Raw genomic sequence first — 18,335 nt, 5'->3', positions numbered from 1 at the left:
TGCCCTTGTTTGGGTGTAGGGCCTGATCAGAGCCTGAAGGTACGGAGGTGCCGTTCCCCTCACAGCTCCGTAGGCAAGCACCATGGTCTGTAGCGGATGCGAGCTTCAACTGGAAGCCAGTGGAGAGAGCGGAGGAGCGGGGTGTACGTGAGAGAACTTGGGAAGGTTGAACACCAGACGGGCTGCGGCGTTCTGGATGAGTTGTAGGGGTTTAATGGCACAGGCAGGGAGCCCAGCAACAGCGAGTTGCAGTAATCCAGACGGGAGATGACAAGTGCCTGGATTAGGACCTGCGCCGCTTCCTGTGTGAGGCAGGGTCGTACTCTGCGAATGTTGTAGAGCATGAACCTACAGGAACGGGTCACCGCCTTGATGTTAGTTGAGAACGACAGGGTGTTGTCCAGGATCACGCCAAGGTTCTTAGCATCTGGGAGGAGGACACAATGGAGTTGTCAACCGTGATGGCGAGATCATAGAACGGGCAGTCCTTCCCCGGGAGGAAGAGCAGCTCCGTCTTGCCGAGGTTCAGCTTGAGGTGGTGATCCGTCATCCACAATGATATGTCTGCCAGCATGCAGAGATGCGATTCCGCACCTGGTTATCAGAAGGGGGAAAGGAGAAGATTAATTGTGTGTCGTCTGCATAGCAATGATAGGAGAGACCATGTGAGGATATGACAGAGCCAAGGACTTGGTGTATAGCGAGAATAGGAGAGGGCCTAGAACAGAGCCCTGGGGGACACCAGTGGTGAGAGCACGTGGTGCGGAGACAGATTCTCGCCACGCCACCTGGTAGGAGCGACCTGTCAGGTAGGACGCAATCCAAGCGTGGGCCGCGCCGGAGATGCCCAACTCGGAGAGGATGGAGAGGAGGATCTGATGGTTCACAGTATCAAAGGCAGCCGATAGTTCTAGAAGGATGAGAGCAGAGGAGAGAGAGTTAGCTTTAGCAGTGCGGAGCGCCTCGTGACACAGAGAAGAGCAGTCTCAGTTGAATGACTAGTCTTGAAACCTGACTGATTTGGATCAAGAAGGTCATCCTGAGAGAGATAGCAGGAGAGCTGGCCAAGGACGGCACGTTCAAGAGTTTTGGAGAGAAAGAAAGAAGGGATACTGGTCTGTACATTGTCCCCAGGTTGTAGTTCAGGCAGGTTTCTTGTCCCTCACATTGTCCCCAGGTTGGAGTTCATGGAGGTTTACTTGTTCCTCACATTGTCCCCAGGTTGAGTTCATGGAGGTTTCTTGTCCCTCACATTGTCCCCAGGTTGGAGTTCAGGCAGGTTTCTTGTCCTCACTTTTGTCCCAGGTTTGTAGTTCATGGAGGTTTCTTGTCCCTCACATTGTCCCCAGGTTGGAGTTCATGGAGGTTTTTGTTCCTCACATTGTCCCCAGGTTGGAGTTCATGGAGGTTTTGTCCTCACATTGTCCCCAGGTTGGATTCATGGAGGTTTCTTGTCCCTCACATTGTCCCCAGGTTGTAGTTCAGGCAGGTTTCTTGTCCCTCACATTGTCCCCAGGTTGTAGTTCATGGAGGTTTCTTGTCCCTCACATTGTCCCCAGGTTGGAGTTCATGGAGGTTTCTTGTCCCTCACATTGTCCCCAGGTTGTAGTTCAGGCAGGTTTCTTGTCCCTCACATTGTCCCCAGGTTGAGTTCATGGAGGTTTCTTGTCCCTCACATTGTCCCCAGGTTGAGTTCATGGCAGGTTTCTTGTCCTCACATTGTCCCAGGTTGGAGTTCAGCAGGTTTCTTGTCCCTCACATTGTCCCCAGGTTGGAGTTCAGGCAGGTTTCTTGTCCCTCACATTGTCCCCAGGTTGGAGTTCATGGAGGTTTCTTGTTCTCACATTGTCCCCAGGTTGTAGTTCATGGCAGGTTTCTTGTCCCTCAACATTGTCCCCAGGTGGGAGTTCATGGAGGTTTCTTGTCCCTCACATTGTCCCCAGGTTGGAGTTCATGGAGGTTTCTTGTCCCTCACATTGTCCCCAGGTTGGAGTTCAGGCAGGTTTCTTGTCCCTCACATTGTCCCCAGGTTGGAGTTCATGGAGGTTTCTTGTTCCTCACATTGTCCCCAGGTTGGAGTTCATGGAGGTTTCTTGTTCCTCTGTCATAGGAGAACTTTTACTTAGTTTTTTGTTGTTCCTTGAACTTCCTCACTTTTTCTCTCTCTTTCATTTTTAGGAGGTTCTCCTTGATGGGTCAGTTGGTCCTCAGTCTGCGTCCCATGAGGAGCTGTGCTGGTCTCAAGTGTCGTTGTGCGGTATACAAGCAGGTTCCTGTAGAAGGCAGTTCCACTGTCTTTTACTTTGTACATCAGTCTCTTCACTGTCTGAACAGATTTCTCCACCATTCCATTTGATTGTGGGAAGAGTGGACTTGATGTAGTGTGGACGAAGTCCCAGTCCTTGCTGAATTGTTTGAATTTTACATTGGAGAATTGCGGACCATTATCTCAGGCGTCAGGAGAATATGGATATCAAACAGGTTATCACAGCATCTTTGGTGGTAGTGTTCAGCCTACAAACCTCTGGATACAGGGAGTAGGACTCTGTGACAACAAGGTAATCCATTCAATTACATGTGAAAAGGTCAGCTCCTACCTTTTGGTATGGTCTCTCAGGTGCAGGATAGGGCTTTAATGGCTCAGCAGGGTTCTTGCTCTTCTCGGTTCCTATGTGGCCTTCATTCATCTTATTTAGCATTTCCTTTCTCAGACTTTTCGGAATTAGTATTTTGCTTCCCTTGTAGACAATGTTTCCAATTGCTATCAGCTTTGCTCTGCAATTACAGTATTCAGTTATGTCTTATGAACAGTCTTGTTTCATGTTAGGTCATCCATTGATGATTGTTTTCTTCAGGTTTGTCAGTGTTGTGTCTTTTTCTGTCTCAGTCTGTATGATTTCCATCTGCATCTGCGACTGGCAATGCTGTTGTGATCATGTCCACGTATGCTCTCACTTGTTCATCTGCTTTGGTGCTCGCTAGCGCCTTCGGGTCATCAGCTCTAGAAAGAGTTTCTGCTGTGCACATCTTTCTTGGTGTGTGTTCTACATTCAGAGCGTTGTAGTTTGATCATCATCAAATCAAATGTTGTTAGTCACATCCGCCGAATACAACAGGTGTAGACCATACTGTGAAATGCTTACTTATGAGCCCCTAACCAACAACTCCGTTTAAAAAAATACGGATAAGAATAAGAAATGAAAGTAACAAGTAATTAAAGAGCAGCAGTAAAATAACAATAGTGAGACTATGTACAGGGGGGGTACCGGTACAGGATCAATGTGCGGGGGCACCGGTTAGTTGACGTAATATGTACATGTAGGTAGAGTTATTAAAGTGACTATGCATAGATGATAACAACAGAGAGTAGAAGCGGTGTAAAAGAGGGGGAGGGGCGGGGGGGCAATGCAAATAGTCTGGGTAGCCATTTGATTAGGTGTTCAGGAGTCTTATGGCTTGGGGGTAGAAGCTGTTTAGAAGCCTCTTGGAAATAAAGGAGAGCCGCACACTCTAAGAGCTCAGATGCAAAAATGTAATGTCCAACGTTTCGACAGGCAAGCTGTCTTCATCAGGGTATAATCACAAACACTGCTGGGTGACTTGTTTATATAGTGTCAAAAGACACACACAGGTGTCTTTAATCATGGCCAAGTATGGCCTAATATCATTGGTTAATTCTCAAATATTAAAATGACATACAAAGAACAACATACAAAAAACAAATGGATAGCATACGATCATAGATTCYATTTAGACTACATAAGCTTACAAACAATTACAATGGCAAAGTCACAATAATCACAAGAATGGCTTCAGATCAAAGTCTATGTTGAGACCGAAGGGAGCAAGGGTCTTTAAATTAAGGATCCAGGCAGCCTCTCGTTTTAACAATAAATGATCGAGGTCACCCCCTCTCCTTGGGAGGGTGACATGTTCGATGCCAATATAACGCAGAGACGAAATCGAGTGGTTTGCTTCSAAAAAGTGGGCCGCAACTGGGTAAGGCGAGTTTTTGCACCTAATGGTGCTACGATGCTCTGAGATACGTACTTTTAATTCGCGCTTTGTTTTACCCACATCATTTCTACCACAAGGGCAAGTTATAAGATAAATAACTGCCTTAGTGGAGCACATAATAACACCTTTGATTGGGATCTGTTTCCCTGTTTGGAGGTGTTTGAAGGATCTACATTTATAAGTGCCATTGCATTGAACACAGCCATTACACTTGTAATTTCTATCCAGTAGTGGCGCAAATAGACGTTGTTCAGGGATATCTTGGGGCCAATTGGTCTCGGAGATTTCTGCCCCGCGAGAATACGACCAAGGGAAGGTCCGAAAACACATTACCGAGACTATCATCGGATTTAAGAATGTGCCAATGTTTGTGAACGACTCCCATAATTTGTTCAGAGCACTTTGAATAGCGGATAGTTAGAACGCAAAAATGCTTATTTTTACGAGACTGACCTTGAAAAAGGTCATGTTTTGTTTAGAATTTTCTCAATGGCAGTATTAATCTGATCATTTTTGTACCCCCTCTCCTTGACTTTTCTTTGGGTCTCAGCCATATTTCTGTCGAAATCTGATTGTTTTTTGCAAATTCTTTTGATTCGACAGAATTGGCTGTTAAACAATTTTTCAAGGGAAGTGGGTGACAACTGTCATCCCTCAACAAACTGTTACGATCAGTAGGTTTCCTGTAAAGATCAGTGTATAGAACATTATTTTCACACAAGATCAGAAGATCAAGAAAGCTGATTTGACGTGTATCAGATTGCATAGTAAATCTCAAATGTTCAGAACAGGAGTTAAGAAAAGCATAAAATGCCTGGAGCTGTTTTGCATCACCCCTCCATAGAACAGAAATATCATCAATATACCGTTTCCAAATAATGATGTTAGGCAAGAAAACATTTTGGAGAGGATTGAAAATAGACTGTTTCTCCATGTAACCKACATACAAATMAGCATAGTTAGGAGCCATGGGGGATCCCATAGCAGTACCCTTCGTCTGAATAAAGAAATCATTTAGAAACATGAAGTAGTTATGTGTGAGTACTATTTCAGCCAATGTTATAATGCAGGCACTGGAAGGCAGTTCATTAGGGTCACGTTGCAGAAGAAAACATTCCAGAAAATGTTCCATGTTCCAGTTTACAATTGGCTCATTCATCCCCCTCCTCTCCCCTGTAACTATTCCCCAGGTCGTTGCTGCAAATGAGAACGTGTTCTCAGTCAACTTACCTGGTAAAATAACGGTAAAATAAAAAAATAAAAAAATAAATAGCTTCAATAGCGCCCTCGTGTGGAATATTAGTGTATAATGACTCAACATCAAAAGTAACTAACAAGGTATTCTCAGGAAGAGGATCAAGAGATTCAATAATAGAGATCATACTGCTGGTGTCCTTTACAAAGGAGGGGAGCTGTTCTGCGAGTGGTCTAATGAAAAAGTCAACAAGTAGATAGAGGGGCCGTTACTGCATCAATGCCCGCTACAATAGGGCACCCTGGAGGTTTTGTAACATTCTTATGTAATTTCGGCAAAGTATAGAAAGTGGCAATTTTAGGGTGTTGAATAGCCAAAAAGTCGTGTTCTTTTTTGATTAGCTGACCAGAACTTAAATACCCATCTAGGACAATAAAGATAGTGTTCTGAAATTGGGAAGTGGGGTCACTTCGGAGTTTCTTGTAAAAGGAGTTGTCAAGCAGTTGTCTATGACACCATTTACATAAGCTGTCCTATCCATGAGTACAACCGACCCACCCTTATCAGCAGGGCGGGTAAGGACTGACGTATCGGATTYTAAATCAAGCAAAGCTTTTTTTTCATCCTTAGGTATATTATGGAAAGATTTGGACTCCTGTTTGTTCTTAAGGAGATGGGCAACATCTTTTTCAACAAGTCTGCAACATGTCTCGTTAGAGTGATTGCGATTGGCTGGAGGTATAAAATAACTCTTGCTTCTAAAAGGAGTTGGAGTATGTGCAGGTGAGTAACCTACTMGTTCAATAGAAATATCAGGATTAGGGGAGCTAAAGTGTTTCTAAAAAACTTAAACATGTTTACCTTAACATCAAAATCATTGCACTGAGTTGTAGGCACAAAAGATAACCCTTTATTAAGAAAGGAGACATGGGCAGGGCTCAATATCTTGCTTGATAAATTAAAGATACTCAGTCCCGTGGGTTCTGGGACCGTGTGAATGGTCCCCTCTGACTCTGGTAGTCGTTTCTTCTTACCCCGTCGGGTGCGGCATCTCGTCGGTGCGCGTGCCTGCGGCCACCTCCGCCCTTCCGTCAGTCCAGTCTCTCGTTGAATAAAAAACTGCCACTGGAAGCCGATGAGGCGCTGGTTGTAGAGTGTTGATCAGACGGAGGTGGATCAAAGTAAGCAGCATCCCTCCTGCGTCTGCCATGGAGAGGAGGAGCAGGACCTCCCTTGTCAGGGTTTCTCCAGAAGTAGACTTTGTCCTCGGCCTGATCTCTTAGAGTGTGCGGCTCTCCTTTATTTTCAAGTTTTCCACTCCYCTAGCCAGCACCTCGCCGAAATAGGTGTGCGTTTCTTTTTCTTCTAGAAGCCTCTTGGACCTAGACTTGGCGGTCCGGTACCACTTGCCGTGCAGTAGCAGAGAGAACAGTCTATGACCAGGGTGGCTGGAGTCTTTGACAATTTTTAGGGCCTTCCTCTGACACAGCCTGGTATAGAGGTCCTGAATGGCAGGAAGCTTGCACTACCCTCTGTAGTGCCTTGCGGTCGGAGGCCGAGCAGTTGCCATACCAGGCAGTGATGCAACAAGTCAGGATGCTCTCGATGGTGCAGCTGTAGAACCTTTTGACGATCTGAGGACCCATGCCAAATCATTTCAGTCTCCTGAGGGGGAATAGGTTTTGTCGCGCCCTCTTCACGACTGTCTTGGTGTGCTTGGACCATGTTAGTTTGTTGGTGATGTGGACACCAAGAAACTTGAAGCTCTCAACCTGCTCCACTGCAGCCCCGTCGATGAGAATYGGGGCGTGCTCAGTCCTCTTATTCCTGTAGTCCACAATCAGCTCCTTTGTCCTGATCACGTTGAGGGAGAGGTTGTTGTCCTGGCACCACACGGCCAGGTCTCTGACCTCCTCCCTATAGGCTGTCTCGTCGTTGTCGGTGATCAGGCCAACCACTGTTGTGTCACTGGCAAACTTAATGATGGTGTTGGAGTCCTGCCTGGCTGTGCAGTCATGAGTGAACAGGGAGTACAGGAGCGGACTGAGCACGCACCCCTGAGGGGCCCCTGTGTTGAGGATCAGCATGGCGGATATGTTGTTARCTACCCTTACCACCTGGGCGTGGCCCGTCAGGAAGTCGGGGGATCCAGTTGCAGAGGGAGGTGTTTAGTCCCAGGGTCCTTAGCTTATTGATTAGCTTTGAGGACACTATGGTGTTGAACGCTGTGCTGTAGTCAATGAATAGTATTCTCACGTAGGTGTTCCTTTTGTCCAGGTGGGAAAGYGCAATGTGGAGTGCAATAGAGATTGCATCATCTCTGGATCTGTTGGGGCTGTATGCAAATTCGCGTGGGTCTAGGGTTTCTGGGATAATGGTGTTGATATGAGCCATGACCAGCCTTTCAAAGCACTTCATGGCTACAGACGTGAGTGCTATGGGTCGGTAGTCATTTAGGCACGTTACCTTAGTGTTCTTGGGCACAGGGACTATGGTGGTCTGCTTGAAACATGTTGTCATTACAGACTCAGACAGGGAGAGGTTGAAAATGTTTGATGCTTCATCGGAGGGCATAGCGAGATTTCTTATAAGCTTCCGGGTTAGAGTCCCGCACCTTGAAAGTGGCAGCTCTACCCTTTAGCTCAGTGCGGATGTTGCGGATGTAATCCATGGCTTCTAGTTGTGGTATGTACGTACGGTCACTGTGGGGACGACGTCATCGATGCACTTATTGATAAAGCCAATGACAGATGTGCTGTACTCCTCAATGCCATCGGAGGAATCCCGGAACATATTCCAGTCTGTGKRAGCAAAACAGTCCTGTAGTTTAGCATCTGCTTCATCTGACCCCTTTTTTATTGATCTAGTCACTGGTGCTTCCTGCTTTAATTTGTGCTTGTAAGCAGTAATCAGGAGGATAGAACTATGATCAGATTTGCCAAATGGAGGGCGAGGGAGAGCTTTGTGTGTGGAGTAAAGGTGGTCCAGAGTTTTTTTTTCTCTGGTTGCACATTTAACATGCTGATAGAAATTTGGTAAAACGGATCTAKGTTTTTCTGCATTAAAGTCTCCGGCTACTAGGAGCGCCGCCTCTGGGTGAGCGTTTTCCTGTTTGCTTATGGCGAAATACAGCTCATTCAATGCTGTCTTAGTGCCGGCCTCTGACTGTGGTGGTATGTAAACAGTTATGAAAAATGCAGATGAAAACACTCTAGGTAGATAGTGTGGTCTACAGCTTATCATGAGATATTCTACCTCAGGCGAGCAATAGCTTGGACTTCCTTGCACCAGCTGTTTACAAAAATGTTACAAAAATACATAGCCTGCCACCCCTTGTCTTACCAGACGCCACAGTTCTATCCTGCCGGTACAGTGTATAACCAGCTGGCTGTATGTTGATAGTGTCAGACTCGTTAAAGGAAAAAAAGTATTCTGCCAGTCCATGGTAAGTAATCGCAGTCCTGATGTCCAGAAGTTATTTTCGGTCATAAGAGACGGTATCGGCAACATTATGTACAAAATAAGTAAAAAAATAAGTTACAAAATTGCTAATAAAACGGGGAAAAAACACAATCGGTTGGGAACACTTAAAACGTCTGCCTTCTTCTCTGGTGCCATTTTTAGACATTCTTTGGACTCTCAGCAGACAGTCATTCAATGGCTTTTGAAACAGCAGAATCAGTGGTTTGTGATCCAAAGCGTTTCAACGCTGATCACTTGTCCTGACACAAACCAATGGAATCTCTCACAAGCATATGTTATGCTGAGCAACTCCTTTTCAATTCGAGAATAACGGGTCATTGAACGAGATGCATATGCCACTGTTTGCCAGTTGTTGTCATATTTCTGCAACTGAACACTGTGATGCATCCAATGATATCTTGATGGGTCTCGCTGGGCCGTAAAACCTAAAGACTGGTTCCTCTGTCAGCTGTTTTTTTCAAGTTGTTCCTTGCAGTCTCATTTTCATGATTCCATTCCCATTCTATATTATTTTTACGTCAGTCTTCTCAGCAGAGCGATCTTCTCTGAGAGGCTGTGTATGAATTTTCCCAAATAGTTGACCCTGCCATTAAACCTCTGGACATCCTTTTTACTCTCTAGTTTTGGCTTGTTATCCACAGCAGATATTTTTCTCAGGTCAGGTCTCATGCCTCCACTGCTGATGATGTCTCCAACGACAGTCAACTCTGTCACACTAAGTTGGCATTTCTCTCTGTTCAGTTTCAAGTTTGAGAAAAGTACTGGAAGCAACAATGAAAGTAGTCTTACATTGTGCTCTGCTTTCCCCATACAATAGTGTCACCCATRGATGTGTCCACGCCCTCAATGTGTTCATAAATCAGATGTATGGTTTTGTGATCAACTTCAGGTGCTGAGGCAATGCCAAACGGTAATCTCAGGAACCTGTATCTGCCATAAGGGTTGTTGAAGGTACATTGTTTAGAGCTGGCCTCGTCTAACTTTAACTGCCAAAATCCTGAAGATGCATCTAACTTGCTGAAGTATTTTGCGTTTGCAAACTGTACCATGAATCCCTCACATGTGAAGTGTTCTTTTTATTGCTGGGTTCAGATCCATTTGATCCAGGCAGACTCTCAGTTTTCCATTATTTTTGGCCACAATGATGAGATAATCTATCTTCTGTACCACAGTCAGTTTCTCCATTCTGTCCAACTCTTCTTTTAGCTGGACTTGGAGCGAATGGCACTTTTCTAGATGGATGAATAACTGGAGGTATTTGTTGGTGTATCCAGATAGTGTGTTCACCTGGCACATATRTGAGTCCTTGGAATAAGTCATTATTCTCCTTCATCAGTTCATCATAGTCTGTCTTTGTCTGTCTTTCCACCACAAAAACTATTTTCACTAGGTTCAGTCTGTCACGGGCCTAGTATAGCCTGCATATCCTTGGGTACTACGATGAATGACAATGTGTGCAGTGTTCTTGTATGACACTTTGGCAATGCACTTCCCTTTAACTGTAATCTCAGCACCTGCATAACCTGTCACTTTAACTTCAGCTTCATGCAGTTTCATCTTGGCCTTATACTCTTAAACTCAGTCTCTGATATCACATTCACCTGTGCACCTGTATCCAGTTTAAATGGAATAATACTGTCATTCACCTGTAAAGAAAGAATCCAATCCTTCTGTTTTCTAGAAAGAGCATCCACATAGAACTCCTCTAGTTCACTTTCCCCCACTGTATCTATCATATAGAGCATCCACATAGAACTCCTCTAGTTCACTTTCCCCCANATAGAACTCCTCTAGTTCACTTTCCCCCACTGTATCTATCATATAGAGCATCCACATAGAACTCCTCTAGTTCACTTTCACCCACTGTATCTCTTTGGTGGATCTAGATGGCCTAGTATTTCGTTTAAAAGCTCTGATGAAGGCCAAGAGAACAAGAAACACAAGAAACACTACATTTGAACACCACTGCAGAAGCTTCGCTATTCAGCATGTTCCCAATTAAGTAGCCTAGATGTGTTGTTTGGCTACTTGAAGAGAAGTAGGACCTATCACTCGCAGCCCACCTCTTCCAATGCATTGTGGAAAAGTGTGTATCAAATTCTACTAGATGAAGAGKCAAAATGAGTATAACATCCTGGCATTTAAATCATACTTGATTTTCGCATACTGAGAATGCATCATCCGCGATTGCGTTGTTTCCCGTTATTCGTTGATTTCGGTAGCACATCCCCATATCTAATGGATCAGCTGTTGTCAAAGCCTTTAAGAGTATGACATCCGGCATTTAAAGTATACTCGATTTTCGAAATGTCAGATAATATGAACATTTATTTTTTTCCCACAAACAAACATCCTACTATTTAGGACGCAAGTATACGTATTCGGACACGGCAACTGTTGTCAGGGCTTCTGGTATGGTTAACTTACCCTGGTTAAATAAAGGTTGAGAATGGTCTGTGGTAGCTTGGTGGTGGCTTGTGGGATACAGAACGCTGCTTCTACTTCCCTAGTTAGACATCATGCATTATGGACTGGATCTTCACTTGAGGAACGCACYGAACAGGTTCTCTCATAAATATTGTTTTGATGTTAGATTTGGGTCAATTTGAGGTTACACATGGTACATGGATTTGAAGTGAGCAAATCTTTAGTCAAAAGCTTATCGCTCCCCCTGTTTCCTGGTTGACCACTAGGCCTGAGGGTTGAGGTAAATAGAATGGACCTGTAATACAGAGAGAACTTGTGACATATGTCAATAGTAAATTGAGTTGGAATACAAGAAGATTACTGTATTTTCTCAGATCATATTGTGGTCCATCTTGCTGGTTTAATCATATGTGGCTGGTTTATGGAAATTTTGGGTGAATGGGTGTGGGGGCTGTTGGAACAATTTTGGGTGAATGGTGTTGGGGTGGCTGGAACATTTTGGGTGAAGTGTTGGGTGGCTGTTGGAACCATTTTGGGTGAATGGTGCGGGGTGGTGGTTGTAACATTTTGGGTGATGTGGGTGCTGTGGAAATGGGTGAATGTGTGGTGACTGTGGAACATTTGGGTGAATGGTGTTGGGTGGGTGGAACATTGTCTTCTCTAGATACCTCTGTTGTCTTCTTACGATGACTCCTGTTGTCTCTCATGATACTCTTTGTCTTTCTAGATACTCTCGTGTCTTCTCTATGATACTCTGTTGTCTTCTCTATGATATCTGTTGTCATTCTCTATGATACTCCTGTCTGTCTTCTTAATGATATCCTCTGTCTGTTCTCCTAATTCCGTTCTTCTCTATGAACTCTCGCTTGTCTTCCTATGATACTCTCTGGTGTTTCTCTATGATACTCTATTGTCTTCTCTATGATACTCTCTGTTGTCTTCTATGATTCCCTATTGTCTTCTCTATGATATCTCTGTTGTCTTCTGATATACTCTCTGGTGTTCTCTATGATACTCTATTGTCTTCTCTATGAACTCCTGTTGTTTCTCTATAACTCTCTGTTGCTTCTATGATACTCTCTGTTTGTCTTCTCTATGATACTCTCTGTTGTCTTCTCTATGATACTCTACTGGTGTCTTCTCTATGAACTCTATTGTCTTCTCTATGATACTCTCTGTTGTCTTCTCGGAGTCACTCTTGTCATCTCTTATGATACGCTCTGTTTTTCTCTATGATACTCCCGTTGTCTTCTCTTTGATCACCCTGTCCTCATCTATTGTCTTCTCTATGATACTCTCTGTTGTCTTCGCTATGAATACTCTCTGTTGTCTTCTCTATGATCCATATTGTCTTCTCTATGATACTCTCTGTTGTCTTCTCTATGATAACCTCTTCTTGTTGTCTCTATGATACTCACTATGTCCTTCTCTAGATACTACTCTGTTGTTTTCTCTATGCATAGCTTCTCTGTTGTCTACTATCTCTATAGTTTTCTCTCTATGATATCCACTATTCTTCTCTGAATTGATACCTCTGTTGCTTCTCTATGATACTCTCTGTGTCTTCTCGATGATACTCTCGTTGTCTTCTCTATGATACTTCCTATTGTCCTCTCTAGATACCTCTGTGTCTCTCTATGATACTCTCTGTTGTCTTCTCTATGACTACCTCTGTTGTCTTCTCTATGATACTCTCATTGTCTTCTCGATATCTCTTGTTGTCTTCCTCTATGATACTCCTTCTTGTCTTCTCTATGATACTCTCTGTTGTCTTCTCTATGATACTCTCTGTTGTCTTCTCTATTGATACTCTATGTTTCTCTATGATACTCCTGTTGTCTTCTCTATGATACCTCATGTCTGTCTCTATGACCCTGTTGTCTTCTCTATGATACTCTCTGTTGTCTTCCTAATACTCTCTGTTGTCTTTCTCATGATCTCACTGCTTGTCTGTCTCTCATGATACTCTCGTTGTCTTCTCTATATTCTACTGTTGTCTTCTCTATGATACTCTCTGTTGTCTTCTCTATGATTCTCACTGATGTCTTCTCTGATGATACTGTCTGCGTTTCTCTCTATGATAGCTTCACTGTTGTCTTCTCTATGATACTCTTTGTCTTCTCATGATAATTGTCCTTATGTATGTCTCTATGAATTCTCACTATGTAGCATGCTTCTCTATGATACTCTCTGTTGTCTTCTCAATCAATCAATCAAGTTATTTATATAGCCCTTCGTAACATCAGCTAATATCTCGAAGTCTGTACAGACACCCAGCCTAAAACCCCAAACAGCAAGCAATGCAGGTGTAGAAGCAGGTGGCAGGAAAAACTCCCTAGAAAGGCCAAAACCTAGGAAGAACCCTAGAGAGGAACCAGGCTATGAGGGGTGGCCAGTCCTCTTCTGGCTGTGCTGGGTGGAGATATAAACAAGAATATCCAAGATTTCAAATGTCATCAGTGACAAAGCTGGTCAAATAATAAATGGAATAAATTTCGTTGGCTTTTCATAGCGATCATTTAGAGTTTGAAAATAGCAGGTCTGGAAGTGGTTCCAGTAACCGCAGGCAGAACTAGTTGGAAACTGGAATAGCAGCAGGCGCAGGTGGACTGGGACAGCAAGGAGTTCATCATGCCGTAGGCACTGACTATGTGCCTAGGGCTCGGTCCTCCGAGAGAGAGAAAGAACAGAAGAGAAGGAGAGAAATTAGAAGAGCCAAAGATTTCAAATGTTCATAAATGACAAGCATGGTTCAAATAATCAGAATAAATGTCAGATATGGTTTTCATAGCCGATCATAAGAGTTGGAAAATAGGCAGGTCTGGAGACAGGTGGCGGTCCATAACCCGCAGGCAGAACAGCTTGAAACTGGAAAGCGAGCAAGCCAGGTACGACAGCAAGGAGTCATCATGCCCGGTTTGCCGTACGTATGGTCTAGCTCAGGTTCTCGAGAGAGAGAAAGAAAGAGAAGAACGAGAGATATGAGAGAGCATACTTAATTACACAGGACACTGATAAGATAGGAGAAGTACTCCAGGATTAACCAACTGACCCTAGCCCCCGAACATAAACTACTGCAGCATAAATACTGGAGGCTGAGACAGAGGGTCAGGAGACACTGGGCCCGCGTCCGATGAAACCCCGGACAGGCAAACAGGAAGGATATAACCCCCACTTTGCCAAAGCACAGCCCCACACCACTAGAGGATATCTCCAACCACCAACTTACAATCCTGAGACAAGGCCGAGTATAGCCCACAAAGATCTCCACCAAGCACAAACCAGGGGGCGCCAACCCAGACAGGAAGATCACTCGTAACTCAACCACTCAAGTGACGCAACCTAGGGCCGCATGAAGAGCACCAGTAAGCCAGTGACTCAGCCCTGTAATAGGGTTAGGGCAGAGAATCCAGTGGAGAGAGGAACCGCCAGGCAGAGCAGCAAGGTACTCACTGTTGTTTCTCTATGATTCTCTGTTCTTCTCTATATATCTATGTTCTTCTCTTGATCCTCTGTTGTCTTCTCTAATGACTCTACTTCTCTTGATTCTACTGTTGTCTTCTCTATGATCTCACTGTTGTCTTCTCTATGACTCAGTTGTCTTCTCTATGATTCTCCTGTTGTCTTCTCTATGATTCTCACTGTTGTTTTCTCTAGATTCTCCTGTTGTCTTCTCTATGATCTCTCTGTTGCTCTCTATGATACTCATTGTCTTCTTCTATGCCATGTTGTCTTCTCTATGATTCTCAGTGTTTCTTCTCTATGATCTCACGTTGTCTCTTTGATTCTACTGTTGTTTTCTCTCTATGATTCTCACTGTTGTCTTCTCTATGATACCACTTGTCTTCTCTATGATACTCTCTGTCGTTCTCTATGATTCTCTCTGTCTTCTCATATACCTCTCGTTGCTTTCTATGATTCCCATTATGTCTTCTCTATGATACTCTATGTTTCTCTATGATACACTCTTGTTGTCTTCTTTATGATACTCTTGTTGTCTTCTCTATGATACTCTCTGTTCTTCCTAGATGAAACTCTATTGTTCTCATATGATTACTCTCTGTTGTGCTTCTCTATGATGTCCTCACTATTGTCTTCTCTATGATTCTCACTGTTTGTCTTCTCTAATGATTCTCACTGTTGTTTTCTATGATCTCACTATGTATTCTCTCATGTTCTCTGTTTCTATGATACTCACTATTTCTTTCTCTATGATTCTCACTGTTGTCTTCCTCATGATCTCTATTGTCTTCTCTAGATACTCTCTGTTGTCTTCTCTATATCGATAACTCTACTCATTTCTTCTCTATGAATCTACTGTTGTGTCTTCTCTATGATACTCTGTGTCTCCTCATAATACTCACTGTTGTCTCTCTATGATTCTCACTGTTGTCTTCTCAGTCTATTGTATTTATGATCTCACTATGTTTTATGATTCTCACTTTGTCTTCTCTATGATTCTCACTGTTGTCTTCTCTATGACTTCTCACTGTTGTCCCTTCTCTATGATTCTCACTGTTGTGTTCATCCTTGATACTACTTCTTCTCTTATGATCTCACGTTGTCCTTCTCAGATACTCTATTGTCTCTCTCTATGATCTCTCTGTTTCTTCTCTATGATACTCACTATTTTCATCTCTTGATTCCACTATTGTCTTTCTATATCTCAGTGTTGTCTTCTCTATGATCTCAGTGTCTTCTCTAGATTCTCACTGTTTGTCTTCTCTATGATTCTCACTAGTTTGCCTATTGTCTATTTGATTCTCATGTTGTCTTCTCTATTATCTCACTGTAGTCTTCTCTACTGATTCTCACTGTTCGTCTTCTCTATTCCGACGCTGCATCTGTTCTTCTCTCATATATACTGCCACTATTGTCTTCTCTATTGATACTATTGTCTCTATGATTACTCTAGTGTTGTCTTAGTCCATTGCTTATGATTCTCACTGGTCTTACTATGATACTCCACCTATTGGTTTCTCTATGATAACTCATTGTTCTAGATCTCACTTGTCTTTACTATGATGCTCACTGTTGCTCTTCTCTATGATACTCACTGTTGTCAGGCTGATGTTTTATTAACTCTGTGTTTTTTGCAGCAGGTGTGAGCTGTTGTAATCACACAAAACGAGGGAAGGCCCCAGAAGAGGGACACAACACACACACACACACACACACACACACACACACACACACACACACACACACACACACACACACACACAGATATGACTAACATCTGGCACAAATCAAAACCCACTACACAGACCTCGAATGTCACATAGGGGGAGGGGGAGGCATGCCTAGATGATGGGTAAAATTGCATTTGGTTCATTTGAACTGAGATATGAATTAAAAATAAATAACAGAAACACGTCAAATATTAGATACAGGATCAGATTTTTTCTAACACATCAAATATTGATTCCAGCCAAAGATGCATAACACAGAAGTCCATTGACATGACACAAGTGGGGAAATATCACTGTTTGGACTGAGATCCTATCAGGCTTATTGGTTTGTCCATAAAGCATAAAGAAAGCAGAGCTCCTCTACAATGCTCTGTTAAGCTGAAATGAGAAGAGCTGGGATCAGGCTCTGTAAGGTTACACTGACCTTGTGCCAGTTATAATGTCATAAAAATGCAGCTTGGCATTTCTTTTCTCGAGGAAGGAAGGTTGAAATGAGAGAGGGAGAAGTAGAGATGGAGAGAAGGAGGAGAGAGAGAGTAGGAGAAAGGGAGCGAGAGAGAGAGTGCGAGAGAGAGAGAGAGAGAGAGCCATTGGTTTGGAAAGTGCAAGGCTATTGATATAGACACAATGAGGCGTAACTTGAGCTCCATTCAACCCCAGTACCATACAGTGCAAAGCTCTTATCATGAGTACAGCAAACAGGGTAGGAGAAGACAATGTTTTGACAGCTATTATATGCAAAGTGACATTCTGTTGAATTTCAATAAGATGTGTCTGGAGGAACTGTCCATGGATGTAAAACAGGCCCAAGTACTTACTGTAGTTACGCAACTGTTAGAGAAGATCCATCTCTGGAGTGGATCTCTGGAGTTGCCCACCAATCCATCCATGTACTGTAGTGAAATCAACACCAAGGTTCATGACACAAGAGCAAACCCATTCATTSTGTTCCATTCAATGTTCCATTCAATGAAAACTCACTTCCATTCAGTTCCATTTGACTACTGGTGCAGGGTGAATTCCTGGAGATTCTTGATGTTTATGATATCACCCATCCAGTTCCTGTCCTGATCTCCCTCCAGGGGTGGGCAACTCCTCGAGGGCCTGATTGGTGTCACACTTTTTCTCCATCCCTAGCAAACTGATTAATCAAATTGCATTCTAAACTGAAGATCATGATTAGTTGATTYTTGGAGTCAGGGGTGTTAGATGGGACTGGGGCAAAAGTGTGACACCAATCAGGCCCCGAGGACTGGAGTTGCCCAGGCCTGCTAGGCTGACATACAGGAGGAGGGTAAAGCCTTAATCTGCTTGTCATACGACACACACACAGAGATGTAGAAAACTGACTGGGTGAAAGAGGAATAGAGCGATAGAGGGARCATGAAATAACAAACAATGTATTTTGTGTCAAAAGGGGGGTGAGAGAGGCAGTGCTTTCGTTTTTATTGTTTTGTTTTAGGATGTGGTCGTATTGTTATCGTGCTATTTGTAGGAGCCCTAATCAGTCTGGATCACTGAACTGTTACAGATTGCGCAATAGAAATGTAAAGGTAATTTACGATTTAGCCTACATATGCAGCGTTTACCGTGAATGCAGGAGCACACAGGGTTCTAGAACCAACCACAGAATGACTGTCAGAACACACAGAACACACAGAACACCGAATACACAGAACACACAACACACAGAACACAGGACACACAGAACACATAACACACAGAACAAAGAGCACACAAAACACAGAACACACAGAATGCACAGAACACAGAATACAAAACACACAGAACACAGAGCACACAAAAGACACAGAACACAGAGCACACAGAACAAAGAGCACACAGAACAAAGAGCAGACAGAACACAGAACACCAGAACACACTGAACACAGAACATAAAACACAGAACACACTGAACACACAGAACACACAGAACACACAAAACACAGCCAGGCGAGGAAAAACTGCACATTCTTATGTGCTGCTTTTTTCTGAATTCTTTCTGTAAAACTCCATTATCT

The 18,335-nt window shown here is 43.5% G+C and overlaps 1 protein-coding gene across 1 annotated transcript in view; it reads left to right on the top strand.

Annotated features, from left to right (window-relative positions):
• LOC111978705 (inactive rhomboid protein 1-like) overlaps nt 1-18,335 on the top strand; it is an 84,760-nt gene that overhangs the window by 31,925 nt on the left and 34,500 nt on the right.

This window comes from Salvelinus sp. IW2-2015, linkage group LG18 (assembly GCF_002910315.2).
Source record: "Salvelinus sp. IW2-2015 linkage group LG18, ASM291031v2, whole genome shotgun sequence".
NCBI lineage: Eukaryota > Metazoa > Chordata > Actinopteri > Salmoniformes > Salmonidae > Salvelinus > Salvelinus sp. IW2-2015.
Note: the sequence above shows the minus strand (reverse complement) of the source record. Positions and strands in the feature narration are given on the sequence as shown.